The sequence below is a fragment of the Heterocephalus glaber genome, unplaced genomic scaffold (genome assembly GCF_053883595.1).
Source record: "Heterocephalus glaber isolate CG9 unplaced genomic scaffold, H.glaber_assembly_v1.0 deba00001472, whole genome shotgun sequence".
Classification (NCBI taxonomy): Eukaryota; Metazoa; Chordata; class Mammalia; order Rodentia; family Bathyergidae; genus Heterocephalus; species Heterocephalus glaber.
In genome coordinates, this window is record NW_028258315.1 from 12,010,483 (window position 1) to 12,022,743 (window position 12,261).

Consider the following 12,261-nt stretch of genomic DNA (forward strand, 5'->3'; position numbering starts at 1 on the left):
CCTCTCCCTCTCTCTCTCTCTCCTCAAACTACTAAAATAATTCTGATGTGCTTTCTCCTATCTCTTCTTAGATTGCTTTATTAATCTCCTCATGGACAAATCCATAAGTTCATCTGGATTCTCATCCTGCTCGACCATTCTGCATACTTACATAGTACTAAATATTTCTCCCTTCTTGAAATGCCCACATCCCAGTATGAACTCCATGCCAAGTTCCTTGCTTCTGAATATCTTTACTTAACTTATTCTTTATCCCTTTAATGGCAGCAGCGTCCTAGCTTTCTCCATTACCTTGTTAAAGTAATTTTATTCACTTTTAAGGTTTAGTTTCTTTTGTTCTTTATACATGACCAACAATTTCTGTTAGCTCTTTCTTCCTCATATCAATTTCAACCTCCTCTCTACATCCAACTTATGACCAGTTCTCAGTTTTAGCCATCTTCACCTCCCACACCTGGGGTGGAATAAAACTTCCTTCATGCATCTCTCTGACTCTATTCTGGCTACCCTCCAATTCTTTTCTCCAGCTGAGCAGAGTGATCTTTCTATGTGGTAAACATATATATATATATTTTTTTCAACTCTTCTTAAAACACTAAATGGCTCCTCATTGCCTTCAGGATAAAAATCTAAATCTTTATCAAAATCCTCACCATGATATGACAAATCACTTAAGATCTGTCCCAATGTACTTTTCTAAATATTTCTTTCCCTTCTTTATTCTACAAGCAGACAAGGTGGGGTGGGTACATCATCCTTCCACTATGATTTTTCATACCTCATGCTTTTGATTTTATTTAAACTTGGAATATCTTTCTCAAATTTCTGCACCTGAAAACATTATATTTTTCCCTCAAAATACAAGTATAATTACATTTTCTCTGAAGATTTCTTCATATTCCTCCTTATTCTTTCTACCTTACAGACACACTACAAATGGGCAAACTTAGTTGTTATTTCTATTTGTCTTATATTTAATTCACACCACTAATTATAGCCTTTTCCAGGGTTTTATGGCTCTATGATAGCTGGAAATGTAAGAACCTAACCCATCAAGGCATAGACAGTTAATGTCACAACTGGAGCAATGACCTCCAGCATTCAAGCCAGGGAGCCAGGATGACTGTTGGTGTCATCCTGCTGCACTGGACAGAAGGAGCTCTAAGACAATCCCAGTGTCTCTGTTACTTACTACCATGCGTCTGTGAATAACTTCCTTTAACATTGCTTCATGGCAGAATCCACAGAGCTGATGCCTTGTTTTCTAAAAGCTACCCTGGGAACAGCAGCAGGAAAAACAGCATCCCTCTTACCACATCAGGACATCATTATGAAGGTGACATCTTAATAGTGTTTGGCCTTGTTATCATTCCCAGATGCTTGGATAAACAGAATGCCCCGGAAATGGAGTCATTTTGAAAAGTGCTGCAGTGATCCCAGTAGCTGGGCTTTCTGAGAGGCAATCCACGGTGGCTTGTGGAGTGGGCAGCCACAAGTGCACTGTGCTTAATTGACCTGTTAATTCCAAAGACCTTCCCAGGACCAGACCAAATATGAAAATACTCTTGACATCAAAAGAGCCTTTTCTTTTCTAAAATGGGAATTGAGATCGAAATGACAAGCCCAGTGAATTTATGTATTTTAATCCAATTGCAGCTATCAGAAAACCCAATAAAGAAGCTACTGTATGCTGGTGAAATAAACTATGGAAGGACACACTTGATAGTGCCAAAAGCAGGTTTGTAATGAAGCCAGTTTCTGTGAATAAAAAATTCTTCTAAATAATCATTTTTCTAATACAGACTAGAAGTTGGAAACCTCACATAAAAATGTATGATACATAAAAAAGAATAGCAGTTCAACTCTGAAACAGTATCTTGGTCCTGGGAGCTGAAGAACTTTGGTCCAAAAGTTTAAAGGAGCTCAGGTCTCTTCTGACAGTACTTGCAGGACTTAGCCTGGTCCCTTATGTTCCCCAAGGAAACATGGACAAAAACACCTGCCTTATAAAGACATTGGCCAGTAAATGTGATAGATAAATGAAATGGTAGCACCCTTGGCTGCTGAAGACAGCACACACAAGGCTGAGGAACTGGAGTCTTTATGGTACCATTCACTCATCCAGCAAATCATCATCAGGCACTGACTGTACGGCAAGCACTGAGCTCTGAGGATGAGTAGAAAACAAAAGAAGCAAAATTCTCTCCCCTTGAAGAAGTAACATTTAATGGAGGACAAGAAAAGGGAAGAACAAAACAAAGAAATGAATGAATTGTGTATTAGAGCACAGCAAAATGGTATGAAGTGTGGAGAGCAGTAAAATAATGCAAGGCATGGAGGCCTGAGGGGTGGGGAGGATTTTGGTGTTCCACATGACGCCCAGGGAAGATGTCACTGAGGCTGTGGCATTGGGACACTAGAGAAGCACATGGGGAGGTGAGTGAGAGCAGGTGGGGCATGAGGACATCAGGGGGAACCCAGCATGACGGACCTGAGAAGAGGGAAGACTATGTATATGTGCAGCGAACAGCGAAGGGGCTGTGGCCCAGTGGTGGGAGGAGGGTCTGAGATTAGCAGGAGCCAGGTGCAGAGCTTCTGCCTGTCTCTGAGGGTGAAGGGGCACCCTGCAGGGTTCCCAGCCCATAGGAACAGGGTCGGCTGCATTTTCTGCTGTCCCTCTGCTGCTGTTTTGAGAATAGGTTTGTAGGAAGACACCCAGCTGGAAGTCAGTAGGCAGCTGTCAGGATCACCCAGCCCGTGCTTAGAACCAGGCTTGTGGCCCCAGAGGCACTGAGTGATGGTGAGACAGTGAGTTCATCTCACAGACAGAGACCATGGGATTTCCCACTGGGGTGAGAGAAAAGGCAAAGGGGCCAAGAATGGCAGCGGGCGTTTGAACTGGCCAAGGGAGGAATGCACAGGCCATTGTAACACCACTGGAGACTTGGTCCAATGGGGGCCAACTTAAAGCAAAGAATTGAACGTGATCTTTTTGCCTGCATTTGTGTAGATGTTTGTAAGGTGAAACAGGGGAACACTCAAGAATTCTTACATCTTTTCACTGGAAGATACTCTATAACAGACATTTTTTCTTGCATCTATACATTATTCTATGAGGTTCATTTGATCTCAACAAAATATCCTTGGTAGGAAAAGTGTTTTCAAAACATTAATGAGGAAGGGACACAAAGATATTATTACCAGGGTTTTATAAGGACAGGGACCAGCTCAGAGAGGTCAACATGCGCTAAGGTTGAACTCTTCTGAGTTCTCCTCCATGCTCTGCTCTATCCACAGTAAGCTCATTCTTAATAGAAGTAAAGATTTTTGTGGTGGCACACGCCAAGAAGCCCAGCACTTGGGAGGCTGAGTCAGGAGAATCACAAATTCAAGCCCAGCCTGAGCAACTTAGAGAGACCCTGTCTCAAAAATTTTAAAAAGGTCTGGGGATGTAGCTCAGAGTGAGGATCCTGGGCTCCATCTCCAGTATTACCAAAAGAAAAAAAAATAATAAAGATTTTATTTACAATAAATTTCTTGGGTTTTAACAACTAATGAACCCCTCAACTAAACAATGCTGATATACACTGCACAATAGATCATGAGATTTTCTCTTTTTTCCCCTTTAAACCTTATTTTTCACCCATCAAGTTATAAATGCACATAATCTTCTGAGATTTTTTTCCAGTACTGAGGATTGATCCCAGTGCTTTTGCACTGAGCTACATCTGTAGCCCATTTTTGTATTTTTAATTTTGAGACAGGGTCTCACTAAGTCTGAGCTGGTTCAAACTTGTGATCCTCCTGCTCCAGCCTCCCAGAGTGCTGAGATGCCAGGGATATCCCACCATGTCCACCTCTAGCATTTCCATTTCAAATCCATCTTCACATTTTAGTTTTGATACATAGAAACAACAAAATTAGAAGGTTGCCAGGCGCAGTGGCACATGCTTGTAATTGCAACTCTCTGGGGGACTGAGGCAGGAGGATCGCAAGTTTGAGCCCTTCCTGGATAACTTAGTGAATTAGAGAAACCCTGGCTCAAAACTACAAAAAGAAAGGGCTCAGGATGCAGCTCAGAATGAAGGTTCTGGGCCCAGCACCACCAAAATATATAGATAAATAAGCAAGTGAATGGTGCTTTAACATCTTTCCAGCAGATACTACTTTCAGCACCAATGCTAGAGTGTGAGGTGCACAGGTCAGAAATCAGTTTCTCCTCTTTCTCGCTTCTATTTGCCCTTCTAGAATGCTCTGAGAGATGCCAAGCGCTGCTGGAAGAGAAAGGTTGTAACAATCTGGGTTTCCTCCGCTGCAGGGCAGAGAGAACCCTGCATGTGGGTTTCACAGTCTTCTCACTCCCCAGGGGTTTGAGGTATGCGGAGCTCTGGCGGAGAATGGAAAGCAAGGGCTCAGAGGTGGGGACTGCTGCTTGCAATGTTCCTTTGTTTGATTTTTTTCCTGTTATTGTATATGAAACTTTGAAACCATCCTGACTTTCCATGCCAAAGACACATGCCAGCACAGGTGCCAGCCTCCTCGGCGCTTGTTTAGACGGGGGGAGGACAGGAGCCTGACCTTTACGGGGGCCACAGTGGAAGCAGGCAGGGCCTCATGGAGAAGGTCCCTTGTGGGACGCAGATGTCCCCTCATGAGACCCTCCGCCACCTTTCAGTGAGGAAACTACAGGGAAAGTGCTCTGACTTGCCAGCAGGCTGAGCATGTTGTGAATCTGTGCAAAAATCTGAGATGCTCTAGAAAAAGCACCTTCTTGGCTTTAAATATATCACACAACTGATGCTCACAACCAGTGGCCTGTGTGTGTGTGTGTGTGCATGTGGGGGGGGGGTATGGGGGTAGAACCTAGTGCCTGTGCCTTGAACTCCTCCAGCCCTTGTTTTTTGGTTTTTTTGTATTTTTAATTTGAAACAGGGCCTCACTAAATCACTAAATTGCTCAGGCTGAGCCCAAATTTGCAATCCGCCTGTCTCAGCCTCCCAGGGTGCTAAGATTACAGGCATGAGCCGCCACAACCAGCCCAGGGGCATCTCTTTCTTGGCAGGTTAGGCAGGTGTATTTTATCTATTGAGTTATTTTTGGTAAATCTTTATGAGATGCTAGACTTACAGACCTGCCAGCTTGGCTGGTTTGACGATGTTGAACAGAAGATGCCACCTCTAACTTGCTTGATCCATTCTCCATGCTCTCCCCTCCCAGACACACACACACACACACACACACACACACACACACACATACACACACGCCTCTGCACACTGGTTATTTGCCTGGCCCATGCCGAATGAGCTAAGAGAGGCCAGAATGTTTCCTGTTGCCACCTGCGCTCACCCTGCCCGTGTCCCCCGGGACGACACTAAGCCCTGTTATTTCAAGGGAGAGCAGAGGAGGTAGACTGGCTCCCTCCGTGCGGCCCAGGGTGCTGGATTGCTGTTAAAAGGGTGGGCTCCACTTCCGCCCGGCTACAGCTAGACCCAAAGAACCGGCTGGAAGGATAGCACATTACAACGGGCTGCAGGACAGAGCAAACCGTATCGTTTAAGCTCACTTTTGCCCGTGCGTCTGCTGCTGGCAAATTCCGAGTGTCCTCAGGCCCTGCTGTCCTGTAAATCAGCCTGCTCTCACCGCTGTGTTGCTAATAACTGCAGTGACCTCTAGCGGTACTGAGTTTTTTCACAGAAACAAAAGCTAAAACAGCCTTTGCTCACGTCAAAGGTCACTTCCAGCATCAACTTTTACTATATCGTTTATAAGCCCCAAATTCCAAAGTTGATTAAATGGAAATAGATCTGGTGTTGAATTGAACTGGTGTGTTTAGTAATTAAAACTCTACTGGGTTGTTAGGGCTGTGTCTAGATGTGTGTGTCGTGTGTCCCCGCCCCCGGCCAAAGCCTTGTGAGGTCATAGGTGATCCAGGGTGTGTGCTGCTGGGATCAAGGACGTGATGGTGGGATTGATTCACGGTGCCATGCTAGGATTAAGGGTGTGAGTTCTGCCCACTCCAAGGGACAGTAGCCTGGGGTAGATAAAGAGGGCAGAAAGCTCTTCTTGGGGTTGGTCGCTTGTGGCATATTGTTGCTGCCATTTGTCTTCTGTTCGAGACGCTCTCTGCCGTGTACCACCCTGCCTTGGAGCCAGCCGATTATGGACTGAAACCTCTACACACTGTGAGCCAAAATAAACCTTTCCTCCTTTAACCTGGGGTGTCGGGAATTTTGTTTCAGCAATGAGAAAAAGTAACTAAGACATAGGTACTTTCGATAACCCTTCTGAATCTTATCACACCCTCAACCCCATTTGGCTGTTACTACTAAGCCATGGAAATCATTCATTACAACCTAATAAACCCTGTGTGTGCCTGATATTCGCCCAAACAGACACAAAAGAATAAATGAAGATGAAAGATGGCCAGGCTCCTGTGAAAATATAAAAAAATACATTTTAAAATGTACTAAAGTAGATGTTGACCCCTACTAGAATAACCCCTATTTGATGCTTTATGGCTTTGGGGGCAACTTTGCTTTTTCTGATATGAGACAAAACAGACTCTCTTAGTTTTTGGTTTTTTTTTATTAGTACAATGGACTCGTGACTTAAGAACTCAATTTGTTCTCAAGGGCTGGTTGTAACTCAAGTTGGTCACCTGAAGGCTCAGGATCCTCTCCACAGCCCTCACAGTCTCTCTCCTGTGTACAGGTAGATCTCAGTGTCCATAGAGAGATAGTGGCCCAGAAGTTCTCTATTAACCCCACACAGGAAAGGATGTTGTAATGTTCCCTCCAGAGCTCTTTAAGGGTTAAATCTGTATCTGAGACCATCTGGAAGCACAAGCGGCTGGCATTCAGGTCATAACTCAAGACTTTGGTCTAAGTTAAAACTTAAATTCTGGTTGTTTGTATGTCAGGCCGGTTGTAACTCGAGAGTCCACTGTACATGTTTGTGATGCATACTAATGATTCATCTTGGGGAATCGGTCCATATACATATTGCATCTTCATCATTTTTTTTCTTCATCTTTATCATTTTTATTTCATCTTCCCCTCCTCACTCTCCTATCTCCACTCATCTCCAAATCCCCTTCCCATCTCCATAAAGTCTACCACCCTGTTTCATATCATTTATCTTTTATTTTGCTGTTATTTATATTTTGGGTCATTCATACAAGAGAAACCATGCAATAGTACACCTCATGTGTCTGATGTATTTCACTTAGCATTATGATCTCAAGGTGCATCCATTCTTCCTGAAATGGGTCATATTTATTCTTCTTCATGGCTGGAGTACTCCACTGTGTATATACCACATTTTCTCTATCCATTCCTTTATTTTATCAGCCCCTTCTAAGATTTAGCTATTGTGAGTTGAGTTGCCATAAACATGAGTATGCATCTATCACCGTAACAAGATGACTTTAATTCTTTTGGGAAGATTCTCCGAAGAGGTAGAGCTGGGTCAAATGGAATTTCTACTTTTAGTTTTTTGAGGACTCTATATCCTGATTTACATAGTGGATGTACTAGTTTACATTCCCAATAATAGTGCGGAATGTTTCCTTTTTTCCTCAACCTTGGCAGCATTTGTTGTTTGAGTCCTTTCTGAAGTAATGTAGAATCTCAGTATTGTTTTGATTTGCATCATTCTAATGGCCAAAGATGCTGAACGTTTTTCACATACTTATTAGCTATTTGTACTTCTTCATTTGAGAAGTATTTATCATTTTAATTGCCCATTTTTTGATTGGGTCTTTTATTTTCAGGAATCTAATTTTTCTGAGTTCTTTATATATTCTATACGTTAGTCCTCTGTCTGAGAAACAGCTGGCAATTTTTTTTTCTCATTCTGTATGTTGCCTCTTCACTCTTTTGGTTGTTTCTTTTGCTGTGCAGAAGCTTTTTAATTTGAAACTATCCCACTTGTTTATTCTTGGTGTTATTTCTTGCTCAACTGGATTTGACACAGATTCTGCTAGGATAAAGCAGGCATATCCACTGACATGCAAGAAAACCTTCTCCTGGGCACTGGGAGGTTTGGCCCCAAAGACAAATGTACTCTGCTATAGCTAAAAGATAAATAAATGATAAAGAAAACAAAATTCAGAAAACATTTTAAAACATCATTTTAAATTTGTTTTATTTATTCAGCATTATATGTCACTTCTTTCTGGATAATTTGACCTTTGAATAAATGTACCTTTCAATAAAGCATACATTATATAAGCATGTGAAGTGATAACTTTTTACTTTTATATAATTTTCATATAAAGAAGCTCACAATGAGGAAAGTATTTGTCAGCTTCTATTATATTTTATAATATATTGTCTGTGTGTAAAGAAGTAAGAGCCTCAAAAAACATATTAATGTTCTAATATAACATTGCTCGTTTTTATTTGATGGTTACATGAGGCTAAAAAAATATTTTTACTTCATATAAAGTATGATTGCCTCTTATTTCTCCACTTACACTTCGCGAAAACCTTTGTGATATCTGTTGACAAGCTAATGGATTTATCACAAAGAACTATTCAGGTTGGACAGAAATTCATAAATTCCTTCAGGTTAAATCAATTTAAAGCCCTCAAAATGAATTCACAAAACTTTAAATTCTCCCCTTTAACAATTATATTTGGTAATAGTAGATAAGAAATTTACTCCTAACACAGTGTCTTCTTAAAAGAGCACTGGAATTTTCTTGAAACACTGGGTTGCATTTTTGGGAATTCTCTTCAATTTCATTTTTAGGATTTCTATTTCTATTTCATATATGCCCAATTTATCCCCTATAGTACAAAAATAACTAATTAATATCAAAAATGTTCTGTTTTGAAACTCATTTTAAAACATATCCTTTCTTATTTATTTTTATCCTATTTATGATTTATCTTATTTATTCTAGCTGGTCATCAGTTTTAAGATGTGGTTGCTCCATGGTAAGGTTGAGTCTGATTAGGAATGGAGCACACAATTCATAAAGAAATAGTATAGGAAATGTTTATAGGTAAAAAATGAAAAATTAGAATACCATTTGTATTTATAAAGTATGATGATTTTTATTTTTCTTCATCAGGTTGTACTGGCTCAGTTTTTATATTTAAACCTCTACTGATGATGTAATAATCTTTCATAAGAAATTATCTTAACAAACATTATACTTGTTGAAGTGTTTTTCCTTATCCTCAACTATTGGACCGAGAGCGAATATACTGGTTTTAATTATCTGAACTTAAATATTTCTTTTTAAAATAGCCATAAGCCTATCTCCAATAAGAAAGAAATCAGTTGGCAACACAGATTAAAAGATAAACTTAATGATGAGCTGAAGAATCCATAATATATGGATGTCTGAAACTGTATGTGGTCTTCATCAGAAAAGTGTTAGAAGGGCCGGGATTTAGCTCAGTGGTTCCGCCGCAGGCCTCGAAAGGTCAAGGTCCGGAGTTTGATCCCTGGTACCGAAAAGAAAGAAAGAAAAGAAAAGTTAAGTTTTAGGGACTTTTATTAGATATGTAACTGCTCTAGGGAGTTTGAAGGTAGGTAGATTTAGCTTCAAGGAGTTCCAAAAATTTGAGAGATACAAGAGGTATAATTAGGAATATTAAAGTTTGCAGCTGAGAGCGTTGCTTTGTACCATTCAGTTTTACCACATGCAGTTTTTAATCTTCTCTCTGTTAAGCGCTGGTGAAGAGGTTTGAGCCCCTTTGTCCCTTGGTTAATTATTATCTCAGCAGTTTGCTGCCACCTAGTGTCCTGGCTAGTGTCATCTTTCCAGTCGGTGACGTAGGAAGAGCTGGACATCACCTGCCCAAGAGCACAGGATACAAAAGCATGGGCCCGGTGACGTCAGGACATGATATTCAACTACCATTAACACGTGTCCTGCAGTAGGGATGGTCAGGGAGTCAGGGGAATGGAAACACTTGTGTTTTCAAATTAAATTAGAAAAACATCTTACCCATTCACAGGCACCTGAGATTCAAGCCCTATTAAATAAAGGATGAGAATTCTCACAGCTCCAGCCCTACCAAATGAGTTTAAGTAGCACAATCTCAAAAGGTTGGGAAGGATTGTACAGGGATTCACAGCGTGCTAGGCCTACCGTTTTCAGGGATACTTTGGATATTTCTCCTTGTAGAAAGGAAATTTCTCCTCATTTTGTCTACAAAATTTTAGATCACCTCAACTGACGTCTTCCATTTATTTCCAGCTGCAATTGCATCCTGAATTACTTATGGAAGCCTGGTTGCTCTTAGGGTCTGACAAACATTGTTTGACATCCACTTTTCTCTCAGAGCCTGTTCTACTTATAGCTGTTCTGAAGAACAGATTTCATTTTAGGAACTGAACACAGTGCTATTACATAAAGTCTGATTGATAGGAGTTAAGGTGGGCAGAAGTTATCAAAAATATGAAAATCAGGTGTTTGACACGCAGGCATGAACTGTGATTAAGGAGGTGGGAGGGTAAAATTGCCTCACTGGCTGGATGGTGCGTTGGCAGGACCAGCCCGCACTGCCAATCCCTAGACCTGAGCCCAGCACCTTCGCAAACTCTTAAACCCCATAATTGGAAGAGGTCCCCTTTGGCCATTGATTTGGTCACAAGATTAGTTTCGTTTGATCATTTTCCTATATGTCTTACCAGACTAGAATATTTGAACTCATGGGGGAATAGCCTCAGGAACCACAGCCCAAAAGAAGTTATGAGAATGGAAAAAAGGCAAAAAAGAAAAAACTCAGCCTAACTACTATATCCACCCTAAGATCTCTTTCCCTTCTTATCTCTGCCATTTCCTGGCCATTGGTTTTTGCACAATTCCTACACTCACTCATTCGTAGTCTCGTGTACACACATTTGTCACTCCCCTCTCTGTTCTATGAAGAATATATGCTGGAGAATCATGCTCCTGGTAGCAGAATAAGCGTTGAACTAGGTTAAAATCTATAGTTGTAAAGTTTAGCCATAATCTTTAATCTTTTGGATGGATTGCAAATATGCCTCATCTCTTTCCTACATGGTTATGGGCTCAGACTCCTGGAGCATAACAGAGTATCTGTGAATAAAGCACATATAACATTTGTCTTTAATTTTATAATTCTGAACACTCTCACTTAAACAGTCTCATTTATCAGGTATAATCTCTAACAGGGGCAAGACTATTTCTCTGCTTTGATTGTTAGGTTCTTGGCTACCTGAAGGAAGACTTGGATGTGAATGAAGAATTTATATGATCTTGTTAGCTCTGTTGTGTCCTTATATATGCAATGATACTCTTGATGAAGACATTTCTACAGTTCCATGTTACTGGTGAGAAAAGTACTACTTGGATAATAAACCATAATGCAAATTGCACATATGTGTGGATATACAGTCAGCCTTTGTACCCATGGGGAGTTCCAATGTTCCACATGATATCAAAGTCCATGGGTGCACAGGTCCCTCATACAAACTGTATAGTATGTAACCTACACGCATTCTCCTTGTATGCTTTATATCATGTCTCAATGATTGATAATACTTAATACAATAGAAATGTTATGCCAATAGTTGCTATACTATATTTTTTAGAGAATAGTGATAAGAAAAATGTGAATATGTTCAGTACAGGCATAATGTTTTTCTGAAATATTTTTATCTAAACTTTGTTGAATCCATAGATAAAGAATCCGTGCATAGAGAGGGACAACTGTACAAATATATACAGATACAGATGGATAAGCACATACACTACAGGAACCCTGAGATCAAGAAGAAGAGTCTTCAGTTAAATATTAGATAAGGAAAATTTCCATATCTAAAAAAGACATCTTGAAATGTAGATTTATAGTGCAGAACCAGAGTTGCCAATTGCTAACATTCATAATTAACATTATAATAATAATTGCTCTTTCTTAAAAAAAACCCTACTAACACTGTATTCCATAAAGAAGGCTGAAAACACTTTTGTACACTCTTTTATCATTATAATCAAAGGCTTTTCTCACTTTGTTTTATCAATTTAAGTGATGTAACTGTAATGGTGACTCTACTGATGTGCTCTTGGTAGGATATTAAAAAGAAACTTTTCTACCAAAGGATGGAAAATAAAAACCTTGAGCAGGGAAAAGCGCACATTCCAAGCATGTTAGCTAATTTCCTGCATAATGACAGTACATGTGGACAATGTGTGTTGTTGTGTTTTATCTGTAAAAAAGGAAAACGAAAAGATGCAAATGCCTTTCCATATCTTCTGGAATCCTGCTAGAAAAT